The sequence below is a fragment of the Tupaia chinensis genome, unplaced genomic scaffold, assembly GCF_000334495.1.
Source record: "Tupaia chinensis unplaced genomic scaffold, TupChi_1.0 Scaffold145519_1, whole genome shotgun sequence".
NCBI lineage: Eukaryota > Metazoa > Chordata > Mammalia > Scandentia > Tupaiidae > Tupaia > Tupaia belangeri.
The window spans coordinates 4,412,433-4,438,392 of NW_006205376.1; the positions used below are offsets into that span (position 1 = coordinate 4,412,433).

General features: G+C 38.4%; 1 pseudogene; it reads right to left on the minus strand.

Moving 5' to 3' along the window:
* Positions 1-2,940: 2,940 nt before the first annotated feature.
* On the minus strand, positions 2,941-3,487 carry LOC102501965 (mitochondrial import inner membrane translocase subunit TIM14 pseudogene; annotated as a pseudogene).
* Between the last annotated feature and the right edge of the window lie 22,473 nt (positions 3,488-25,960).

A 25,960-nucleotide genomic window follows, 5' to 3' on the forward strand; every position in this document is an offset into this window, starting at 1 on the left:
TAGGGAAAGGACCCAACCTGACCCGCCTTCTAACAGCCTGGGAGTAGCCGGGGTTGGAAAGGTCTTGGGAAGATAATATCCTGGGATGGTGCATAGCAAACAGCCTTCCTTTTAAGGTATTGTGACATTACCCAGCCCCGTCTACTTCCTTGACATTAAATGAGTTTGTTCTGACATTAAATGAGCATTTCAGAGCTGTTTTCTGCCCCCAGATCCTGTAACTAGATCCTGTACCTAGTCAGGATCTTGGGCCACTGCACCCGGTATATTTCAGGGCAGTTCAGGATCTGAACCTTATTGACTGCGTAGTTTCTGGCAGACAAGTAGCTACCGCCTGCACTGCCAAGCCTGTGCCTGTGTTCCCCCATTTCTAGAACTAGCTTCCTCTGTCGTCAGCAGTCCTTCTACAGCTTATGTTTATTTTAAATGCATATTCCATCTTGATTTTTTTTTTTGTCGAAGACTATGTCTCCCAGGTGAATCTCAAACCTCCTTCTACTGATGCGTAAAATCCCTGAGCATTAAAGAAAATGCACACCTACATTCCACTCTTGTATGACTAGTAACTCCCACCGATAGAAATACCCAAGAAGCCAATTTCTGATTTTATCCTCAATCTCCACTGCTCCCCTAACATGCTAACCAAAAGAAAGGACATATTTGCCCCATGGTTGACCCCACGTAAAGGCACTGTTTGAAAGGCCTCATTGCTTAAACGAAGCAAAGGCGGCATATCATGTACAACCAATATTTTTGTAAAGAATTATTTAATTTTATTTATTCATTTTTTATTTTATTTTTACCAGACACACACAGAAAGTGAGGAAGCAAGCCACCAGGTTAGGGACTCAAACCATAGAAGGCCATGTGGGAGTGTCCAGCACTTTAACCACACCACCTGCCGTCCCTACAACTAATTTGTTATTACTAGTCTTTAGTCTGTCTTTTTTCATTGATATTTTCTTCTTTGATTTAAATATTTGTAAATTATTTCACTTTGGGAGAGAAAGATAACTTTATCCCTCTGGTTGCATGTGTTCCTCAGGCTGAGGTCACGAGGTAAAGCATCATAAGAGACCATTTCCAATTTAGGGCTCTTTAGTTCCCTTATTTGAGCAACAGGTTTCCCAGCCAGGGCCTATTTTTCATGTAGTCTAAAACTTTTTCCTTTTAGAGGAAAGGACTTGTCATTCCAGTTTCAATAAAATGCGTATTAGAATTTATCAAAATTGCTTTCATTTGGATTATCAGTCATGATTATCTCTATAATACAACACTTTCTGTTCAAGCAACAAGGAAAAATGAATTAATGAGATCAGAGGGCTTAACTGTTTAAATTTATTATGTGGCTTTAAATCAATGCTGTACCAGCATCCTCAGGATCTGGTTTAAATAGAGAGAATCTTTCAGTCTGTAGCAACGAATGTTGTAATATCAAAAAAAAAAAAAAAAAAAAAACCTCAGAAAAGACAGGTGAGAGCCAGCTTTTTTCTGTGCCTTATACTGTAAATCTGCGCCCCCTGGTGGTAGGTCTTGGCATGTGCCTTCTAAAGAGAGCCCCTTCCCAGATGAGACAGAGCTGGGTTTGTAGCAGTTCTCTCGTTGAGATGGAACAAACCAACTTTTAATTCTAGCTGATAGAGTGAACACCTAGTCTTCTGAGCGTCCCTTACTGGAAATTCAGCTTTTAAGTCACAGAATCTTAAACTAGTTGAAATGGTTATTTTCTGTATCAGGACATTGATGTGTCTGTCGTCGGTGTAATGCCAGGTTGCATATGAGAGGGGAAAAGAGTGACATTAAAAAAAAAAAAAAAAAAAAAAGACACCAGAGAGTTCTTCTCAGTCCCTGGAGGAATCCAAGTTCAATTTAGCACCAGAACATGAGTGTAAAATGGAGTTCTCTGAAGCTCGCACCGGCTGCAAATTGTGGTGAAATGGAGAGCCTGGGGGCTGAAAACCAAGACAGGAGGGTCATGTCACCGCTGATTCACTGTAGAACTTTCTCCAGACTCCCAGATTGGTTTGTACCGTGTCTTTTCTCATTCGAAGAGCAGATACTGCTTCAGTAACTACTTGTTGACTAAAGTCCGTGTGAAAATTTATTTTTGAAATAGAATGAATTGTTATTACATGGTAAGTTTTAATGATAAACATTATTGTTGGTGCTCAAGCTGAGTTCTAAAGCACTTGTTTTAAGGATGTTTGTTTTACAACTTCAGGAACACTGAGGGCAGACCATAGAAGAGGAGGCAAGAGCAAAGTTTTAGTTGTACTGCTCTACATCCTGAATATCAAGCAAAAACACAGGTAATTAATTTGGTAAAAATTTTGTAGTTGTGGGGAGGTGATAATGGAATTGGTATCAAATTGTTTCCTTTGTTTATTGGATGTTTGTTTTTAACTACGTGAGAACTACAGCCTTTTCTAACAATACAGATGATACAAAAGTCCTTTTCCAATCATCTTTCTTAACACATCTTTCTTTTCCTACAAATAACCAGTACTATCACTTTGAAATTTGCCTTTTCAGAGTGTCCTCTATGCATTTTTTTCATCATACAAATGAGGTTTTAATGTATAAGAATTTTTTAAGTCACAATCATGGCTAAATTCACTATTAAATACAACGTTCCAAGTAGCTGCTCCGGTTGTCTATACCTTGAACTATTTTTCTTTCCAGTAAGTCCGTGTGCTAATTCCATCATAACATTTACTACATGTTTTAGTTACTAGTTTGTCAGTTTCCCACTAGCCTATAGGCTCCTCGAGAGCCAGGGCTGTCTTCACTCTGCCTTTAGAAAGTATGCACAGGTACCAAATGATTCACTTAATGAGCAATACATCTATTCAAATAATAAGTTACTGAGAATTGCTAAATATTCTAAACTAAACTTAGTTAATTTAAAATCCTCAGATTTAATCAAATTTATACCAAGACTGACTTAGCTTGTGTTTAGTCATTTTTAAAAACTGCAACTTTGAGGCATTTTATTATAAAAAGTTGATATTCATGTGAATAAACTAATATGAACTTAAAATCATACATTTAATTCATTTCTTTGCTTGACCTTCTAGTAAATCTTTAGCTTCATTGATTTTGGCTGCTATGTAAGGAGACCCTCCTTTGTCTGGATGATTTAAAAGCATAATTTATCGATGAGTGTCTCTTATTTTTCCTTTATTAGCAGTAGGGCTTACACCTAATATTAATGCTGCTTCCCGTTTTGTCATTTGGGGTTCAAATCCACCTCGGTAATAGCCACCACTGAAGGCAGATTGTGGTAGACTTCGAAAAACTTGTTTTACTTGAGGTTCCATATGCTTCATGGCTTGCAAAACATAACGACCTGCAAATCCAGCAGCAGCAATGGTCAGTCCAACTGCTACCACTGTACTGGCCATGGCTCCGGCTCTACTTCCCTGACTCCACCGCGAGCGCGGTTCATCCCAGCCCAGAGGCCGCAGCCACCAACTCACGCCTTTTTGCCCGAAAGCCCCTCTATGCATTTTTATATATGTGTATGTACATATTGAAATACACGGGCTCTTTGTTTTTGCATTGTTTAACCTATAAGAGTTTTTTATTGTTTGTTTGTTTAAATCAAACTGGTGTAAGTCAAAATAGTAGGAAAGATGCTCTTAACTCCGAAAAGTCTATAATAAAGCTGGCTTCAAGCACAGGTGGATCCAGAACTCAGTAGCCAGGATGCCAGAATGACATCATCTCTCCACTCTGCTCTACTTGGGCTCCATTCTCAGGTTCATGTGGTACACAAATGGCCATAGGAAACTCCAAGCTCTGTATCCTTCTCTACTTAAACCTGAAGAGGTGGAAAAAGACCTCTTTCTCTGAAGCCCTATTCGTGGTGTATCTAACTAGATCGGTCTGTTATTTGCCCCTTCCTGACCCAGTTACTGTGGCTGGAGGTTGAAGGTGGATGATCAGGTCAATCTTGAGATGTGAGAGGTAGTAAATCATTTGGGCTGAAATTGTAGCGGGTGTTCTAAGAAATACAGTGTACTATTTTTCTAGAAAGGTGAACACATGCTGGTGATAAAACCAACACCTTTGAGTTATGGTAAGTCATTAGTAAAGTAGCATGACATAAAAACCAAGTAAAACATTTTAAAAAGACACATATTCAAATATATGGAATGTACTTAGACAATGGGACTTCAACAGGGTTGTGGAAAACAGAATTATCCTATTAAAATATAAACCAAAATTCTCAGCATAAATTCTGTCAAATACAAGATGCTTCTGGAGGCAATGATTCTAGCTATTTAGCCCACCTCTGAACACCTGGGGTTCCTGGCCATTTGCTCCTGGTAATGCAGACTTTTTATATTAGCAACTGAAGAAAAGGGGGTAAAGGGGGTGCCTTTAAAGATCTTTTTTTTTTTTTTTTTTGAAGAGTAGGGAACAAAAAGTCAGAAGGAACCAATCAGGACTATAAGGAGGCTGTGTAATGATTTCTCATCAAAACTCTCACAACACTGCCCCTGTCTGACTTGTTGGAGAGGAATGACAAGCAGGGCCATAGTCCTACTGGGTAGAACTCTCCAGTGAAGTTTTGCTGGGTCTTTGTCTGCTAAAGTGTTGGCTAGTTTTCTCCAATCACTCTCATAATAAGCAGATGTTATCATTATTTGGCCTTCTAGAAAGTCATCGAGCAAACTGCCTTGAGCAGCCCAGAAAGCTGTGTCTACGACCTTTACTCTTGATCAATTCACTTTTGCTTTTCGAGGGGACCACTTCCACCTCTTGGTAGCCGTTGTTTCGATTGTGCTTTGTCTTCAGGATTGTTCTGGTAAATACTTGTGTCATTTCCTGTTATGATTCTTCAATGAAATGGTCCAGGATCTTGATCCTACTTGCTTCTAATTTCCATTGAAAGCTCGGCTCTTGTCTGCAGCTGTTCTGGGTGCAGTGGTTTGGCTCCTATCTAGCAGAAACCATGCTCAACTCTAATTTTTCAGTCAGATTTCTTGGAGCTGAACCAATTCAGATGGGTTTGCTGTTTGCTACTGTTTCTGTTTTTTAGTCATTGATCCTCTTCAGTTAGGGCATGAGCAAGATTAATTTTCTCTTTGTAAAGTCTGACCCGATGGGTATCATCTTCAATATTGTCTCATCTCTTTTTAAAATGAGTTAACTATTTGTAAACTGCTTATTTCTTTGGGGAATTATCCCCATAAACATTTTATAAAGCCTCAATGATTTCACCATTTTTCCACTCAAGTTTCACCATAAATTTGTATTTATTCTTGCTTCAATTTTAGCAGAATTTATATTACTCTGATAGGGGCTCTTTTGAAAGTGATATCTAAGCCTTCTTATAGCTTCACAACAGATCATATTTAGACATGTTTTGACATGTTAGAGTATATTTTAGTGCAAAAAATAATTTTGAAATCTATACTAGTTTTTTTAGAATATCAGTTTCCATGAACTTTTTGAATGCCCCACGTTTCCTACATTGGGGGGAGGGAGGGAGACTATTCAAGTGCCTGAATGATTGACAGAGCATGTCCCAAAGAAGAGAGGGAGGATAGGAGTAAGATCATAAATTCATCAGAGGAGGGCCTAACCAAGCCATGGAGAGCAGGACAGACACTTCTTCCTTGAGAAAATAAAAGCAACTAAAAAAGAATAGTGTGAAAGAAAATATTAATAACAGTGTCAAACGTTCTGTTACATAAATATACATTAGCAGAGTATAATTTTGGAGGTGGGCGGTTTGGAGTGAACATAAGACTCAAGTTCATGCCTTCACTCTGATGCTTCCTGACTATGAAACCTTGAGCAATTTACTTAATCTCTGTAAGCTTTAGTTTTCTTTTCTGTAAGCAGGGGATAATAATTCTGCATCAGTATTTAGATAATTCCAATAGAAAATCCATGCTTGAGCTGCCATGAACACTCTGGAAATATATTATCGATTAAATCTGAATATCCAGGTAGTGAGCAGCACTAGCAATGATATGATCAGTTTTTTGGAAAATGGTATCAAGGGTTCAGGTTATATCTTTTTCTCCTCTTTACTGTTCTTAGTGTATTGGTTTTGCTTCCACTGGCTCCCTGCAAAGTGGCAGAAGAGTGCCAACCTTCCCAGGTAGCATTTGTTTCCAATGCATACAGAAAAGCCTAATCCCTAACCTAGTCCCTCTCCTCAAATATAATGTTTTCCAGGTAGTACAAGATCCACATAACCATATTTTAAGAATCCTAATAATACAAAGTAGAGTATATAAAATCATTGCTAGAGACAAAAATGCCAATGGAATTCAGCTTTGGTTGCAGTCTCAAAATACTCTTTATTGAACCAGATGAGTAGCTGCAAATGGTTAAGTTAAAAACAAACAAAAAACCCCAAAATACTTGGCATGTGATTTCAAGAAATCTTCAATTAAGCAAGATCCAGAAATCTGCAGTGAGAACAGTGGGAAGTATGTGTTTCTAAGTAGAATCACTAATGAAACTAACAACTCACCTTCTTTAATTGAGAACTGATTCATCTGATGTGAGTCTGAGTTTTCAGCCAATTCCAATCTTTGGGCTAATTAGTGAAAGGGGGAAAAAAAAACCAACAACTTTGAAACGAATCTTGTTACTTAATGAGCTCCTCACTATTAACTCTGTTTTAGACAATTTGATATGTTTTGTTTGCCTTTTGAGTTCAAATTTTAAACTCAGTTGCCACATTGACTCTGTTTATAATAGTAGACTTCATAAACATGATGCTGTCATGACCCTGTTTTGCCAGATTGAACGTATCTACTATTAGAACTAAGCAAAATATGCAACTGAAACAATTAACTTATATTTAATACTTGCCAGTGAAGTGTGTTGGATAAACTAATAAATTCCTATTTTCTTACACTATTCTCTCAACTCACGAGAACAAAATTTTTTTAATTTGATACAAATTCTTTAACTCATTGTCCACCTAAGTTGCATGGGATTAATAGACACTCTTTGGAAGGATCCTTTTGTCTTCTCAGCTAGAGGTACTTGTAGTCTGCATAGCAAATATAACTATTGCTTAACTAGCTTATGCAAAAAAAAAAAAATCAGTAAGAGTATCAGCCCTCAGTGCTTCCAGAACAATGTAACTGTCATTTCCCTTTCACAATTTTTACAAAGTATACAATGTTTACAGTGTATACAGTGTAAATGGAATATTTTTGTACTGTGGAATACACTAAATGATCTTCAAATAATGGAAAACTTGCTTTCACATCTGATTTTCATGCTAAGAATCAGTAAGTGTAGAACAGGGATCCTTTATGGTGAAGGTACTAACATTCATTACACTCTTGCTGTGATTTTTTTTAAATGGGGATTTTTTTTAAAGATTTATTTATTCATTCGTTCATTCATTCATTTTAGGTTTCTACCATAGAGCATACACTGAGAGAGAGAGAAACAGAGAGAGAGAAAGTGAGAAATCACCCCCCTGAAGGGACGGCCACATCACAACTCCTCCTCCTCCATTCTCCTCTTGGGATTTTTTAGGCCCAGTATCTGGCATGATTGGAACCACCAGGCCCAGGACTCAAACCACTCAAACCGTGGTCGGCCACATGGGAGTTCAGTGTCTTAATCACCATGCCACCTGCTGGCCCCAAACTTGGTATTCTTTTAGAAAATATATCTTCATAGGTATAATTAGAGAAGTGTATCTGTAAGTTGGCCCACAATTAAAGAAGAGTGTTTTTAGTAAACGAGACTAAGTCCTGTGTTGGCTTTGTCCACCACTAGGTCCCTGTGCTGGCACTCACAAAGAGCTCAATAAATATTTATTGCATGAACACATGAGTGAACGAATGAATGAGTGAAATCAATCTGTATAGTGTCTGAGTATGTAAGTCATCACTTTCTACACCTAAGGATGATGTAATAGAGTAATGACAACGATATAACACAAACGGCCCATATAATATGACATCTAAACCTAACTCTGTACGTAGCTCAAGTAGTGGTCTGATTTTTCACCAATTAAACAAAACATACAAAACATTTCTTTTCTAAATGAAAATGGGGGGGCCTGTCTTTAAAAATTTCATGGAAATGGGTAATATGATGAATTTCAAAATTTTTTGGTATCAAAATAAACTGGTACAGGGGCCAGCCAGGTGGCATGGTGGTTAAGGCAGGTGGATCCCACATGGCCAGTTGTGTGGTTCAAGTCCTGTACTCAGCAGCTTGAAAAACCACAGAATATGCTTTGTGTTCCCAAAATCTTGAGTAGAAAATAGAGAAAGGATTTTAGGGTGGTCATCCCCGTTGGAAGATGCTTTCTCACTTTCTCTCTCTGTTTCTCTGGTGTGTGCACATGCCCTATTGCAAAACAATAGTAAGAAAAAATTTTTAAAAGCAATTTTAAAAGTAAACTGCTACTTAATTTCATTTTTGTCTATGAAATTTTTGAAGCCCCCTCATGCATAACTTAATTAGAGATTAATTAGAAATATATTTCTTTAGTATTTACTCTGAAAAGAAAATTTACTCTGCCCTTTCCTGAATCATTCTCATTCTCAGTGTGAAAACACTGCACGCCCACATATAAAAATAACTGACCACATAAATCATTATATACCAAAGAATTGTTGGAAACAAAATTCTGGTCTAGTTCACAGGAAACGAGATCAATGAGCTTAAGTTCAGAAACTTACAAAGTAAAATGGTACTTTCGCTGTCCAGTTCAAGACTATAATAAAAATAAAAAATCTTAAAAAGTTTTTCTTATTCCTAATTGGTACAGAAATTGTTTATTCAATGTCAACTAATAAAAATAAAGAGTAATTCATTTTATTTTGCTTGGGTTTTGCAATCTACTTAGATTCTACACCTATCTAGACTATTAGTGATCTCTTTCTGTTTTGTCATCAAAATATTTGGTGCTTCAGGACTAGCAGATGGTGTGGCAGTTGTGTCACTGGTCTCCTACTTGGTCTACCAACGTTTGAATCCCAGATGTAGTAGAGGCTTTAAATTCATGCTGGGCGTATGTGCGTGCATGCCCAAGATCTCAGGAGAACAGAAGAGAAGGGATTGTGGTGTGGCCTTCTCGATTGGGATGGGGGTGATTTCTCGCTTTCTGTCTCTCTGTCTCTCCGGCAAGCGCATGCATCATACAGCAAAAATCTCTTAAAAAGACCCCCAAAACAAAACAACAACAATCATTTGGGGTTACAAATGGTTACAAATTACAACACACAACCTCTGTGCACGTTACATCAAACTGTTAGACTTACCAGACATTCGAGGACCATCCTTATCATCCCTGTGATTTTCACATTATTCTAAAGAAAAAGTCGGGAACCAGCAGTTAGCGTAATGGCTATGTCGCTGGACTCCCACGTAGTCAACCACGGTTCGCATCCTGGACCCAGTGGCTTAAAAATCACACGCGGGGCGAGTGCATGCGTGCCCAAGATTCCAGGAGGAGAATGGAGGAGAAGGGATTGCAGTGTGACCATCCCCCTGGGGGTTGATTTCTCGCTTTCTGTCTCTCTGTCTCTCTCTGTCTGGTGAGCACACGTACCCTATAGCAAAAACCTCTCCAAAAAAAAGAAAAAGAAAAAAGAAAAGTCAAGGTAACAAACAATTCCTTAAATTACAATTCATAGAATAAGAATGCATACCTTTGAAATCTTTGAAGATAATATCTTGACAATTTTTAATCTGAAAGCTAAGTCAATATACTTGTCAATCAGTGGCCTGTCATCTTGGAAAATTACTCTGAACTCTAGAGAGACGTGAAACAGATGAACTATATTGGTAGCTCTTCCTAATAACCGAAAAGAAATAAAAAGAAAGAGGAAGCTTCCTAATGTGAAAGCACTCCTCAGAATTCAATTTTTTTAAATGTATTTCTGAGCTGGAGAACAAAGACAATTTCATTATTTTCTCTGAATCATTGACTTGTGACAAGAGGTGTTTGGATGAGTATAGAAAAATTCAGCAAATACGTTATTGCCACTGGTTAATGATGTCAGATATTCCATCAGGGAGTGATTTGGTAATAAAATAAGAATGTAATAGTGCCCTGACAAGAAAAAGCAAAGTCATTTCTCCTGTATAATCTTTGCTTGGTAGAATTGCTATGAAATTTCCATGCAGGGGCCCTAGGGTGATCACAGCTGCTTCTCATAGACCCACAGGCTATGTGTAGACTCAGCTACAATTACCACCCTTATGGATGAGAGACTCACAGTGTGACTCTTGTGGGGAAAGCAGTCAGTTAATATCAACTTCCAATTTTAAAACCCTTGCCGGCATTAAAAAATAATGCTTTAGGTTTCTATTAGAGTTCAAGTCTGTAACAAAGTTGCTTTGTGTCTTTTTTTTTTTTTTTTTTCTCAGAGAGTTTTGTTAGAGGGTATATGTGCTCGAGAAATATTCCCCCCAGGGAGATGGTCTGCTGCAATCCCTTCTTTTCTCCTTTGGGATTTTGGGCATGCATGCATACATGCCCGACACTTGAGTTTTAAACCGCTGCGTCTGGGACTAGAACTGCAGGCGACCTAACCATGGCACCATCTGCTGGTCCCTGTGTCTTTTATTTATTTTTATTTATTTATTTGTTTATTTGGAGAGATTTTTGCTATAGGGTGCATGCACTCACCAGAAAGAGAGAGAGACAGAGAGACAGAAAACGAGAGATTACCCCCATGCTAACTGCTGGTCCCAATTTTTAAAACCTGCTTTTCTGTCATAAATTTTCTTCTTAAAATTATGTGCTTATACAATCTGCATTCATATTCAATCTGCATATGAATACATATATATTAAAGATCATACATCCCTAGTCCAAAAATTCAATATCCCAAATGCTCAAAAACCTAAAACTTTTTGAGTGCCAGAATGACACTACCAATAGGAAATTCCACATCTGACCTCATGTGATGAGTTGTAGTCAAAACACTGCAGTAGAAAAAAATATTATATAAAAGTATCTTCAGGTTAGGATCTGCAGTTGGCGTAATGGCTATGTCACTGGACTCCCATGTAGTCGACAGCAGTTTGCATCCCAGACCTGGTGGCTTAAACTCATGCCGGGTGCATGTACATGCGTGCCCAAGATCCCAAGAGGAGAATGGAGGAGAAGGGATTGCGGCGTGGCCATTCCCCATGGGGGCGGGGGGGTGATCTCTTGCTTTCTGTCTCTCTGTCTCTCTGTGAGCGCACACTTCCCAAAACAACCCCCCCCCCCCCGCAAAAAAAAAGTATTTTGAGGTAATTTCTAAGATACATCAGAAACATAAGCAAATTTTGTATTTAGGCATGGGTCCCATCCTCAGGATCTCTTATTATATATATGAAAATATTACAAAATCCAAACACCTCTGGTAACAGGCACTTCAGATAAGAGCTACTCAAGCTATATTATAACGAAATAGATAGATATAAATATATATAATATTTAATGTTATGTATATAATGACAGTCCTAGTACAAATGCCAGGAAGAAAACATGAAAGTATATGCTTACTATGCTTTCCTATTATATATGAAGTAGTATAATACCATATAGATGAAAGATGTGTACTATAAAACCATGAACAACCACCAAAATAATGCAGATTATCATAATTAAGCCAACAAAGGTAGTAAAATAAAACTAACAACAACAACAAAAAAAAAAAACTCAAAAAGAAAGCAGAAAGGGATCAGCTGATGACATAATGGTTACGTTGCTGGACTCTCACATAGTAGACCACGGTTCAAGTCCTGAACCTGGCAAATTAAGATTCACACCAGGTTCATGTGCATGCCTTCCTAAAATCCTGAGAGGAGAATGGAGAAGTGATTGCAGCATGGCCATCCCTCCGAGAGGGAATTTCTCACTTTCTATTTCTCTGTCTCTCCAGTGAGCACACATGCCCTATAGCAAAAATCTCTTTCTTAAAAAGGAAAAAAGAGAGAGGAAGAGAAAGAGAAATGGAAAACTGTTGGAGACCATAAAAGAAAAATAGTAAAATGGTAAATTTAAGACCAGTAATAACAATAACCACATTGGAACCAGCCCTGTACCTAGTGGATAAGATCACACGTGGCTGACCATGGTTCAGTTCTCAGTCCTGGCGGTTTGAAAAACATGCCAGTCATGTGTCCATGTGTGCCTAAGTAACCAACAGGACAGAGGTGGAGGAGAAGGGATGGGGGCATGGCCATGCCCCATGGCGAGGGTGCTTCCTTGCTCTCTCTCTCTAGTGATGCCCTCTGAAATTCAAAATAATCACACTGAGGAGTCAGCAGGTGGTGAAGAGGTTAAGACAGCTGGATCCCATATGGCGGACTTTGTGGTTCAAGTCCTAGACCCACCAGCTCAAAACTCACATTGGTCATATATGGGTGCCCAAAGTCCCAAGAGGAGAATGAATAGAAGGGATTGCAGTGTGGTCATCACCCCTTGGGAGTGATTTCTCACTTTCCCCCTCTCTCTCTGTCTCTGCCTTTCTCCTGTGAATGGACACACTCTACAGCAAAAAAAAAAAAAAAAAAAAAATCAAAAAAACATTGAAGGTAAGTAGCCTAAGCACAGCAATTAAAAACAAAGATAAAATTGGGGACCAGCAGTTAGCATAATGGCTATGTCGCTGGACTCCCATGTAGTCGACTGTGGTTCGCGTCCCAGACCCGGTTGCTTAAAACTCCAGCCAGGCACGTGTGTGCCCAAGATCCCGAGAAGAGAATGGAGGAGAAGGGATTTCGGCATGGCCATTCCCCCTGGGGGGGGGGATTTCTCGCTTTCTGTCTCTCTGTCTCTGTCTGTCTGGCGAGAGCATGCGCCCTATAGCAAAAACCTCTCTCCCCACCAAAAAAAAAAAGATAAAATTGGATATATATAACTTAACTACATGTTGCCTGTAATAAACCAACTTTAGTATAAGGGACTTCAAAAAATTCATGTAAATATGATTAAAATATGGGTTAATGTATTTATGTATTATTCTCACTATGAAGTGTGTGCATTATTCCATGGTATAGATATAGTCGACTTCGCTTAACCATTCACTGACTGAAGAGCATTAGGGTTTTTTTATTTTTCCAATTTGGGACTATTATTAATAAAGCCTCTATAGATATATGTGTACAAGTTTTTGTATGGAAATATTTTTGTTCCTCTGAGACAAATGCCGAAGAGCAAAACTGCTGGGTTATGTGGCAAATGAACATTTACTTTTTCAAGAAATTGCTAAAATGTCTTCCAGAGTGGTTATACCATTTTAAATGTATTCCTTCTCTAGTTCTATAGTAGATTGATCTTCATCAGCATTTGGAGTTGTTACTTTTTTTCTTCTTTTTCTTTTATAGGTGTGCAGTGATATCTTATTGAGGTTTCAATTAGCATTTTCTTTCTTTTTCTTTATTTGAGAGAGGGATTTTCACTGTAAGTTGTGTGCTCTTGCCATAGAAACAAAAAGACAGAAATTAAGAAATCACCCTCCCAGGAAAGATGGCCACACCTCAATCTCTTTTCCTCCATTCCTTGCTCAGGATCTTCTGCACACACACCAGCATGAGTTTTAAGCCACCAGGTCCGGGACTCAAACTGTGGTCAACTACATGGGAGTCCAGGGAGGTAACCACTAAGCCATCTACTGGTTCCAGTATTTTCTTTTTTAAAAGAAATTATTTTTAAAAATTTTATTCATTATTTTTATTATTTTTCAAGTTTGACCAGAATCAGAGAGTGAGAAAGTGAGATAGCAAGCCACTAGGCCTGGGACTTGAGCCACAATCAGCCATGTGAGAGTATAATGGTTAACCTCCATGCCACCTGCTGGCCCCTCAATTAGCATTTTCTTACAGGTTAATGACAGCCAAGATATTTTCATATTCTCATTTGCTATGCATGCATTCTCTTCAGTGAAATATCACTTTGTATTCTTTTTCCATTTCTGAATAGATTGTTCAGTTTTTGTAAACACCACTTTTGAGAATTTTTAGTATATTTTAGATATCAACCTTTTATTAGATATGTGGTTAGCAAATATTTTCTCCCAGTATATTTTTTCTTTCATCCTTTTAACAGAAGTTTGCAGGGCAATACTTTGTAATTTTGATACACTCTAATATAATTTTTATGTATTTTGTATATGTTTGGTTTTGAGTCTAAGAGCTCCTTGCCTAATCCTAGGTCCCAAAGATTTTCTCTTATGTTTTTTTCTGTAAGTGTTCTAGTTTTATGTGTTACATTTTTTAAAAATTTTTGTATAAGGTGTGTAACTTAGGTCAATGTTACTTTTTTTGCTTATGGATGTCCTCTTGCTCTAGCATCATTTTTGTTGAAAAGGCTTCTATTGACTTTTGCACTTTTTTCAAATATTAATTGGGCCTATTTTTTTTAAGAGATTTTTGCTATAGGGTGCATGCACTTGCCAGAGAGACAGAGAGAAACAAGAGACAGAAAGTAAGAAATCACTCCCCATGGGAGATGGCCACACAGTAATCCCTTCTCCTCTGTCCTCTTGGGATTTTGAGTATACGTGCACATGTGCCCGGCGTGAGTTTAAACCACCGGTACTGGGACTCCGATTGTGGTTGACTACATGGGAGTCCAGTGACATAACCATTACGTCATCTGCTGGTTTCAAGGGAATTTTTTTTTTTTTAAGACAGGGTCTCCTTGTATTATGATTCTTCTCTCTTAGCCTCCCAAGCAGCTGAGATCAGAGATGAGCAATGCAATGTCTAACTTTCAAGAAGGGCCAGGAATCAGGGGGGGACCAGCAGATGGTGTAGTGGTTATGTCACTGGACTACCAGGTAGTTGGCCACAGTTTGAGTCTGTGGGCCCAGTGGTTTGGAACTCATGCTGGGGGTATGTGCATGTGTGCCCAGGGTCCTGGGAGGAGAATGGAGGAGAGGGGATGCAGCGTGGCCGTCCCCCTTGGGGGATGATTTCTTAATTTCTGTCTTTTGATCTCTCTCTGGTGAGCCGATGTGCCCTATAGCAAAAACCTCTCTCTAAAAAAATAAAAGAAGGGCCAAGAATCAAATCTGGGCATCCCATATGGCCTCAGCCTGTGGAGAAGCAGCATCTTAACAGAGTGAGACATGGCGCTGGGCCTACTTGGGGCATTATGAGGGTCCATTTTGCTCTATTGATTCATGTTTCTCTCTCTCCCTAATGCACATTCTTAATTACTGCAACTGTCTATTCAGTTTTGAGATTGAGTAAAATGAGACTATCTCATTCATCCCTCTTCAAAATTGTTTTAGCTAGTCTAGTTCCTTTGCATTTTCATACGTATTTTAGAATAGTCTTACAATCTTCTACATACCTACAAAAACATTTTGCTGATATTTGATAGGAATAGTGTTAAATTAAAAGATAGACAGTATATTTGGGAAAGTACTTCACCAAAGACTATTTGTGGATAGCAAATAAGCATCTGAACAATTTCTAACATCTACTAATCGTCTGAGAAATGTAGATTAAAGCCATGATGATGTGACCAGTTGGAGTGGGGCACCACACTGCAACACTGGAGCCACACGGAAGACAGCAGCCCAGATCCCAGGTCAACCCCAAATACACAGGGTTCATATGTATGCACTCATGAATTCAGCTGTTTGGAAGGCTGGCAGGTGGGTCACAGTGTAACAGACTCTAATGAAGATGTCTGTTTTCTCTGTCTCTCTCAAAAGAAAATAAACGTAAAAAGTGTTAGTGCACACCTAATTCCAGTATTGACTGTATCAAGTGTTGGCAAGGATTTGATGGGACTGGAATGTTCATCTGCAGGTGGGGATTTAAAATGATACAATAATTTTTGAAAATACTTTGGCAAATACTTATATATATATGTGTATATATATATATATATAAACTTTATGTATACTTGTATATATATATTTGTATACATTTATACAAAATACTTTTATACACACACATACACACATATATAAAACTTTTTCTTTTAAGTTTTAGCCATAGGGTTCAAATGGTTGAGAGAGAGAAATCACCCCCCAGAGGGGATGATCATGCCACAGTCCCTTCTTCTCCATTCTTCTCTTGGGATTTTAGACATGCACACACATTCACCTGGTTTGATTTTCAAACCATCGAGTCCGGGACTTGAATCATGGTCAGCCATGTGAGAATCCAGCACCTTAACCACTTCTCCACCTGCTGCCTCCCATCATTTAAATCCTAGATATTAGCAGAAGAGATGGAAGTGTATGTCCATATAAACTCTTGAGTTTTACTTTTAGTAAACAGAAAACAAACAGCACAAATGTTCATGAGGAGATGAACAGACAAATAAGCTTACACATCTATACAGGGAAATAACCTTGAGTGTATATACAGGGAAAACTAATCACCAATACAAAGTGATGAACTATTCAGACATATTGCAACATAGATGATTTCAAAATAATTATACTGAGTGAAGCAAGCCATACAAAATAGTGCTTTTCTCCTTTTTTAAATTTTTTTTGCTAGATGGTGCATGCACTTGCCATAGAAAGACAGAGACAGAGAAAGAGGGAAACTGAGAAAGACCTGTCACCCATGGGGGACAGGCGTTCTGTAATCCTTTCTCCCCCATTTCTCTCTGGGGGAATTTTGGGCAGACATGCACATGCACTCAGTGTGCAAAACAGTACATGTTTTAAAATTTCATTTGCATAAAATTATATTAAATATAAACTAATCTACTATACAAGGAAGCAGGACTGGACTGGCCCCATGGAGTAGTAGTTAAGTGCTGCACCTTGAAAGCCAGATCCTACATGACTGACTGGTTTAAATCCTGTCCCAGCATTTGGAAAAACATGTTAGGAGTGTGTATGTGCATGCCCAAAGTCTTGATGGGAAAGAGAAATAGAGGGAAAAGGATTGTGGCATGACTATGCTTTGTTTTAGGGCGTTCTCTCTTTCTCTCTCAGCAATGCACACACCCTCTGGCAATTAAAAAAATGATAAGAAAGCAAGCAAGCAAACAGATATTGGTTGCCTGAAGGTGGTGTTTGTGGGAGACATGGAACAGAGAAGATATTTCAGAGACTTGGGGAAACATTTGGCCTACACTGTTCTGTGCATTATCTTGATTGTAGTGATGATATCAAAGATATATCAATTTGTCAAACCTGAACCAATTATACACTTTAGATACATGCACTTTACTGTATGTCAATTATAATTAATAAAGCTATTTTAAAAACCCTAAATGTTTATGTCTTGCTAGCAAAATATGTATGAGATCAGTCCATGGCTTGGTGGTTAAGGGAGTTGAATCCCAAACACTTAACTGTGTGGTTCAAATCCTGGACCAGGCATATGTGTGTGGGTGTCCAAAAATCACAAATGGAGGGTGAAATGAAAGATAAAGGATATCAGTGAGAGCATTTTCCATGGGGAGAGGGGCTTGCTTCCTCTTCATCTTCCTCAGGCAAGTGCATATATCCTCTGACCAATTAAAAAAAAAAAGAGTAAAGCTGTCTTTTTTCTATTTTATATGTTGCATTCATTTATTTTTGGTTTGTTTGTTTTCAAGTTTACTCCATAAGCAAGAGAGACAGAGAGACAACAACCTCAGTGGGGACCATGGTCCACCATCCACCCCCAGTCTTCAGCCAGTCCCAGATCACGGACACGTTCGTGCCTGATGTTCTCAGGAAGGTGTCTTGACTTGAACTAGGAACTTTCCCATGTGGGGCTGCTTCACAGAGCACCCTGTTTTACTGTTGCACGACTGTCTAGTGTCCTTTGGTGGTGGTGGTGTGATGGTAGTTGCTATAGCATGCATGCACTCGCCGGAGAAACAGAGAGACAGAAAGCGAGAAATCACTCCCTGGGGGGATGGCCACACCACAATCCCTATTACATTCCCTTCTCCTCTGAAAATCTTGTTCATGCATGCACATGTGCCCAGCATGAGTTTTAAACTGCCTTGTCCGGGACTTGAGCTGTGGTTGACTACGTGGGAGTCGTAACCATTATACCACCTGCTGGTCCCCATTTGTTTGTTTGTTTGTTTGTTTTTAAAGCAATCAAAACCTTTTGTCCATGAGGATAGGAGGGCTAGATGAAATTATATGTCTGATATTATCATGAAACTGCCGTTTCAGCCACTTCCTGCCCAGATCTATATTCCTCACATGTGAGAAAATTAAAAGCGCTACTTTAAAAAACCATTGATCTTTCAACTTTTTGTTACATGTAGAACACTTGAATCCAGACTAATTCAAAAGTTGTAATCAAATTATCACACTAAGCCCTTAAAATATTTGAAATTGAATTGTTTATCATTGTAATATTCATAAGAGTTATATGTCCTAAAAAATAGAAAGCACATATATGTATAATTTTAAAGATTTTTTTTGCCATAGTGCATGCGACTTGAAAGAGAGACAGAGAGAGGCAGAGAGAAGGAAAGTGATTAATCACCCCCTGGGGCGATGGCCATGTCACAATCCCTTCTCCCCTTTGGATTTTGGACATGCGCACACTCACGTGCCCAGCATGATTTTTTTCCAAACTGCCAGGTCTAGGATTTGAACCACAGTTGGCTATGTGGGCATCCAGCACCTTAACCACCATGCCACCTGCTGGCCCTGAAAGTATTTGTTTTATGCTAAGACTCCTTCTATTAGGTTGTTGGGAAAGACATGATGTGTTTTTCTATGCAAAACTGCATCATGATTTTCCCAACAACCCGATATATCAAAGGTAGCCAGAAAATACATATTGATGTTTTGAGTTCTTACAAAGTACAATCACATTATATAAACAGCTAAACTGGAGCCATGAGCCCCCTGAGTTGGTAGAAGATGCAGATCCCTGTAATTGAACTAGTGATGTGATTTATAGGGACAAGCAATGCTAAATCTGTCCTGTCAGACCCTAATGAAGATCTAGCTAGTATCAGAGTGGAAAGCTCTGACTGTGAAACTCAAGCATTGGTAAAAAATTTGCTGTAATTTGCTTGTGAAGACATAATGATTTCCTGGAAGCAACAGTTGGCATAATGGCTGTGTCGTTGGACTCCCATGTAGTTGACCACGGTTCAAGTCCTGGATCTGGTGGCTTAAACTCATGCCAGGCATGTGTGCATGTGTGCCCAAGATCCTGAGAGGGGAATGGAGGAGAAAGGATTGCAGCATGGCCATCCCCCATGGGAGGTGATTTCTTGCTTTCTGTCTCTTCTCTCTCTGTCTTTCTGGCAGCACACGTGCCCTATAACAACAACAACAAAAAAAAACCTCTCCAAAAAAAAAGACATAATGATTTCCTTATCAAGTATCTTTCAACTATTAGAATATTTAGAACTAAGTACAGAAGTGTTAAAGAGATTCAGAGTCATCATATTAATGTTTCTGTATTATGAATCTGAGCATATTTGGAATGACCTCGTAATGAAAAATTGGGGCTTTTTTACAGCAATATGTCATGCATTAATTTCAATTTAAAATAAGTGAGTGATTTTTATGACAAATGAAGTCCTTATTAAGTATATATTGAAACATTTAAGCAGACTTATGAATAAAATTATTTAAAAGCTTTACTTATTATCTTTGTAAAAATGACTTTTGTACTTGAGAGGATTTTAAGTCAGACAACTAAAATACCAATATTTTATAGGTACAGTTTTTACATGTTTTAAAATATTAAATGAAATATTTTAATACTAAATACTAAAATAAAAATTTTTAATATTTAATATTAAATGCTTAAAAATATTAAATGGGACCTACTAAATATTACTCAGAAACTGCTGACATTTAAAATGAAATAGGCTTGTATGCTGAATTAAAAACTTCAGAGAGCCTTGGGACCAGCAGATGGCGTAATTGTTACATCACTGGACTCCCATGTAGTCAACCATGGTTTGAGTCCCAGACCCAGCAGCTTAAAATTGATGCCAGCACGTGTGTGTGTGTGTGTGTGTGTGTGTGTGTGTGTGTGTGTGTGTGTGTGTGTGTGTGTGTGCCCAAAATTCTGAGAGGAGAATGGAGGAGAAGGGATTTAAAGATGACCATCTGCCTTGGGGGATGATTTCTTGCTTTCTGTTTTTCTGTTTTTCTGTCTGTCTCTGCCTCTCTGGCGAGCACACATACCACATAGCAAAAACCTCTCTAACAACAACAACAAAAATCTTTAAAGAGCCTTAATGAATTGAATTTCAAAATTTAATATCAAAGAAAATGATCTCTTTGGCAATGAAAAACTGTTCTTCAGAGTATAAATATCCCTCATGTAATAAGAATTTTCTTGAATTATCTATTCCTTTCATGTATCTTATTAAGTTTCTTTAAGGTCTTTTGTTGTTGTTGTTTTGTTTTTATAGAATGTGTGTGCTCACCAGAGAGAGACAGAGAGAGAGAGAGAGAGGGAAAGTGAAAACTTACCACCGAGGGGGAATGTGCATTCCACAATCTCTTCTCCGTCTGTTCTCCTCTCAGGATTTGGACCACACATGCACACAAACCTGATCTTGAATGTTTTCAAACTGCAAGTCAGAGAGACGAACCTCAGAGTTGGCCTGGAGACCCAGCCACCTTAACCTCCACACTACCTGCTGGCCCTATTTTAAGATCATTATTTTGAGTTCTTTTACAGCCTTTAAATATGTTTTCTGTTCTTGGTGTTCTGTGAGAATTAGTGTTCCTTTGGAAGAGTCATGTTCATCTATGCTTCTTGTGTTTCTATTTTGTTCTCTGTATATCTGATGGAGTCTGATGGAGCAGTTACTGTTTCTCCCTTTTCAGGGAAAGACTTTTTCCTGAAGATGATATTCCTACGATATCATTTGGGTAGGATGCTTTGACTTTAGTTCTGAGAAGGCAGAATAGGGTAGTCTTCCTATGAATTCGTCAGCTATAATCAACATCAACAGTGTCTTCAAATGTTTCAGTGGTCCCAACAACAATGTTTGTGGTGGTAGTGTTGGCCTCTAGTCCCTGGAGAGTGTGTGTAAGGGGCAGCAGACCCATTGGTGGAAGGGACTCAGTCACCCATGGCAGCAGGGTGCCACAGTCCCTGGGGAGTATATGCTTCAGGTCACCTGGTCCTGAGTGTAGCCTCTGCTATGCTGGACCGTCTGTTTGCTGAAGTGTATGGTGCTGTATGAACTTGGGTAATGGAGTCATGGCCATGGTCTAGCTGGAGTGGCAACTGTAATAGTGTGTTTGTATATGGTGTGATGGCAACAAGGACTAGAGCTTGCTGACTGGAAGAAAGGTAAGGTGTACTAGCCCTTAGGGTAGGCTTTATGCTTGCAGTGACTATATTTAAAATGGCACTGTGCAGTAGGAGCTTGGGTTCAATGGCATGGAGGTTACATGAATACTTTCTGTGGAGTCACTCAGCCATGTGGACATCAGGGAATTTCCTCACTGAGTTCAAGGCCTGCTAGGAGAGCTAGGGCTCTCCCATGGTCAGAACTGTAGTCATCAGAACTAGCAGTTAGCATAATGACTATGTCGCTGAACTCCCATGTAGCCGACCGTGGTTCGAGTCCCGGACCCCGTAGCTTAAACTCATGCCCGGCGTGTGTGCGTGTGTGCCCAATATCCCGAGAGGAGAATGGAGGAGAAGGGATTGTGGTATGGCCATTCCCCCCCTGCCCCCCGGGGAGTGATTTCTCTCTTTCTGTCTCTCTGTCTCTCTGGCAAGTGCACGTGCCCTATAGCAAAAACCTCTCCAAAAAAAAAAAAACCTCTCCAAAAAAAAAAAAAAAAAAAATAGAACTGTAGTCATCTACAGGCATAATGGGAGCTGTTGGGGATCTCTCACTTACCTTTCCCAGCAATGAGAAGTGTGATCTGGCTGGATGTTTTACTTCCCTCTCTATGTTATCTTGTGTTTCCAGAAGTCTCCAGTCATTTGCTTGCTAGATTTCAGTGTTCCATTAAAAGTATAATAATTTGGGTTAGCCAGTGGTGTGGTGAAGGTAGCTGTATTCCACACAGTAGACAATGCAGTTCAACTCCTGGATCCAGTGGCTTGAAAAAGTCAGTGTGTGCGCATGTGTGCCCAAAATCTCAAGAGGAGAATGGAGGAAAAGTCATTGTAATGTAATCATCTCCCCTGGGGAGTGCTTTCTCAATTTTTCTCTCTCAGTGACTCTGGTGAGCACACATGCCCTATATCCAAAAAATAAAAAAGTAATAATATATTAATTGTTTTATTTCTTGTTTCTAGAGCAAGGAGTGCTCCATACTTCCAGTTGGCCATCTTGATGATGTCTCTCCATTGATGAACTTTTTTTTTCTTTAGATAGATTTTTGTTAAAGGTCATGTGCACTCACCAGAGAGACAGGGAGACAGAAAATGAGAAATCATCCCCTGGGGGATGGCCACCCTGCAGTCTTTTCTTCTCCATTCTCCTCTCAGGATTTTGGGCATGCACACACATGCACCTGGCATGACTTTTAAGCTACTGAGTCTGGGACTTGAACTGAGCTTGACTACATGGGAGTCCAGCAATGTAACCGTTATGCCATCTGCTGGTCCCTCCATTGATAAACTTTTAACAAAGCTATTTTTGATCCTCTGATGTTTTTCTGTCTCCCCTGATCTTTTAGAGTCTATGAAAATAAATCATTCATTTAGTCTTCGATATACTTGCATGGTATTCTGCTCCTGCCAGCACTTCAATTGCTAATACATGGTAATTATATTTTTTTCTATTTCAAAATAACTCATGTAATTTTTATCCTTACTGTTAATCCTGCTATCACCAGCCTCTCTGGAGCTTTTAATACCTGCTTCTAAAATAAACCCTCTAATGAAAGTTCCATATATACTATTTCTGTGTACATATTCTTACATTTCCTCCTCCGCTCCATAATTTTCCTAAAGTATATTTTCACTCATTCCTGAAAACAGCCATTGTTTTCATGAGTTACTTCTCATGCCAAAGTGGCCTGGCTTACCAATGGCTTACCATACCATTTTAATTAAGTATTTTTCCAGAGTGCTTTAGAATTTTTAAAAACTCAACTTTTTAATCTTAGCCTCTGAATATCCTCAGGTAGTCAGAGAAACAGAGTTGAGTAGACCAGGAGGATTCTTTAATCTCCCACCTTCATTTTATCAGTAAGCTCTTCTTATAATAATTAATAATTCACCTTATAATGTTTAAGAATTAATATGTAATGCTTCCATTTATTAATGTATTTTTATTTAAGATCATCTAGTTTTCACACTACTTTAGAAAGGTCAGATGGTATTTTAAAATATCCATTGAAAAGTCTTTGAGCATGAAGAATATTCATGCATACTTTATTAGCAAAAATTAAAAAGACAGTATTACTTTTTTCAGACATTTATTTATCTTTATCATTATTATGAGTTTTCATTTGCTACAGGGCACATTCACTCACCAGAGAGAGACAGATTGAGAGAGAGAGTGAAAATGAGAAAGTAAGTCGTCCGGTCCAGGACTTGAACTGTAGTTGGCCACATGGGAGTCTTAACCCCTATACCACCTGCTGATCCAGTAGTAATTTTTTAAAACCCACAAAATGAGGATTAATCATCTCTAAATTCCAAGTCTGTCTGCTATAGGTCTTTTATGCCAAATTTATGTTCAGTCTATAAAATAATAACGTTTATTAATTTTTAAAATTTTATTTTAAAATTTGTCATAGGACATGTGTGCTCATCAGAGATAGAGAGATAGTTGGGGGACGGTGAGAAAACACCCACAGGGGGAATATCCATGCTGCAATCCCTTCTTCTCCATTCACTTTTTGGGATTTTGGGCATGAATGCACATGTACCTGGCATGTTTTCCAAGCCTCCAGGTCCAGAACTTGTATCACACCATTGGCCATGTGGGATCTAGCTGGCCAAAAGTAATACGTTTTTAATGGATAATATGAACCATTTAGCTGAAAGTAAGCAATGGGGTGAATAAATCAAAGGATCAGTATTTACATTGTTTAATTACATTAGATCATCTTTTTATACTCTGCCATCTTTTCCAAAGCTTTCCATGAGATAAGCAAAAGGAAAGTAGTGAGATTTCCCCTGTTACCTGCTGGGAGTCTCTGGGTAGTCTGCTTGTACCCAAGGCTGGGAGGAAATCTGTATTTCTTCTGCTCTGACTCCCTTTGTCAAGGCTGTCCTTTCCTGTTTAAGTCCTTGAATGACCCAGTAATACCTTTTAGTTTAAACATGTTGAAACATATCCTTTGCCACTAGTTGTGTAATCTGTTACTAAAAGAAAAGATGCTTGAGCATTTTTCTCTTTTCAGAGAAGTGGCATTTCCCAGGTTTTGAAAGGAAAATGATGACCTATATGTTGCCATGGAGTTAGTGTCTGCTTACAATAGCATTCCTTTAATGGCAGGTAAAGAGCAGTCTAATGATGCAAGGTAAAAACAAAGTAACACTTTATCTTGGCAAGATCATTCATAGATTTTGAAATATCTTCATAAATGTGTTTGCTTACTCTCCACCAGGCTCTAAGATACATTTATCTGAAACAATTATTACCAACTATCACAAGAGCGAAATCCTGTTGTTACAGTACTATAGAAACTCTAGGAGGAAAATAATAAATGTCTTTTTTTTTGGTATCTTGGTAATGAAGAAACTCTCACTCAACAGTAAACTCACTAAGGCCAGCCTCATGGCCTTGTGATTAGGTAGCTGGATCCCATATGGCCGACCACACAATTTGAATGTTGACCTTGGAGGCTTGGAAAACACTTCACTTGAATAAACATACACATATATGTAAGTAATGCTTTTGGCTGACTCAAGTCTTATGGTTGGATACAAAAGAAGTAAATGCAATCTTTTTTTTTTTTTTGCTACCCTAAGAAGAATCAGGCAAACATCTTGGATTTATGATATTCTTAATTTTGCTCTGGATTCTCTCCCGTCCCCCCCCCCCAACACACACTTTCTGCTGGATCAGACTTAGCTAGCTTTGTTTCTTCCAGCCCTTGTTTTCATTTTTTTTTCTTTCCACTGTTTTTTTTTTTTTTCCCTGTGATCCTTTTGACTCAGCCTCCCAACTGGAATCATAGGTGCACGCCCCCACACTCTGCTTTTAGGTTGAACCAGGTATCAAACCCAAACTTCCTATGTGGTCCCAACCTGAGGAACACGGAGTTTTAGCAGCTCGCACAACTGAAGCTGGGCCCCTTTTCATACTATTTGATATAGTTCCTGGATTAATTCTTTAAATAATTATTTATGCTGTTTTGTAGTAGTCTGACTTCATGAGTGTCGTTCAAAATGGTATGGCTTCACAGACAATTACTAGTTTCAAAAAAAAAGTTCTTTATGAAAAAATTCCAAGGTATGCTTAACTTAGCTATCTCTTATGTACTTTGCTGTAATGATAGTCTTTAGGGAAAATTTCAAAGGAAATTATTGGAATGAAGAAAAATATGGTAGGCCTAGTGAGGTAATGTTTAATGCATTTCAAGGTAAATGAGACGGTTCTGACATAGTTACCCTCACATTTGTTAAAAGGCATGCATTTATGTAGAAAAAAAAAACATGAAACAATAGATATTACACTATTCAAACAGAAGAGTTACTATTTTCCAAAAATCTAAACATTGTTTCTTCTTTTTTGTTTTCTCAGTATTCAAGTGAGAACAACCATGCCTTGTAAATAACAAACAACTGTTCTTTATTCATATCCTGGAATAACTTCAGCAGTAGAACAGGGACTCCTTCAATAATTCAATATACTAGAAGTAATCACCCTTTTCTATTGAGTGTTTTGAGAAATAAATGGTTTATATTCTGCAAGCTGAGGAAAATAGGCATTCTGCCACAATTTCAAAAACTATTCACAATACTATATTATAGAATCTAATAAAAGATTGTCATTTTCTTCCTGGCAATTTCCTTAATATTTTCAATTATTGTTAATACTGGTGAAACAGGGGAATACTACTCTATGTAACTTTTTATTTTTAATCCAAAACATGTGGTCATGATTCATTATTCCATGAGTGTCCCA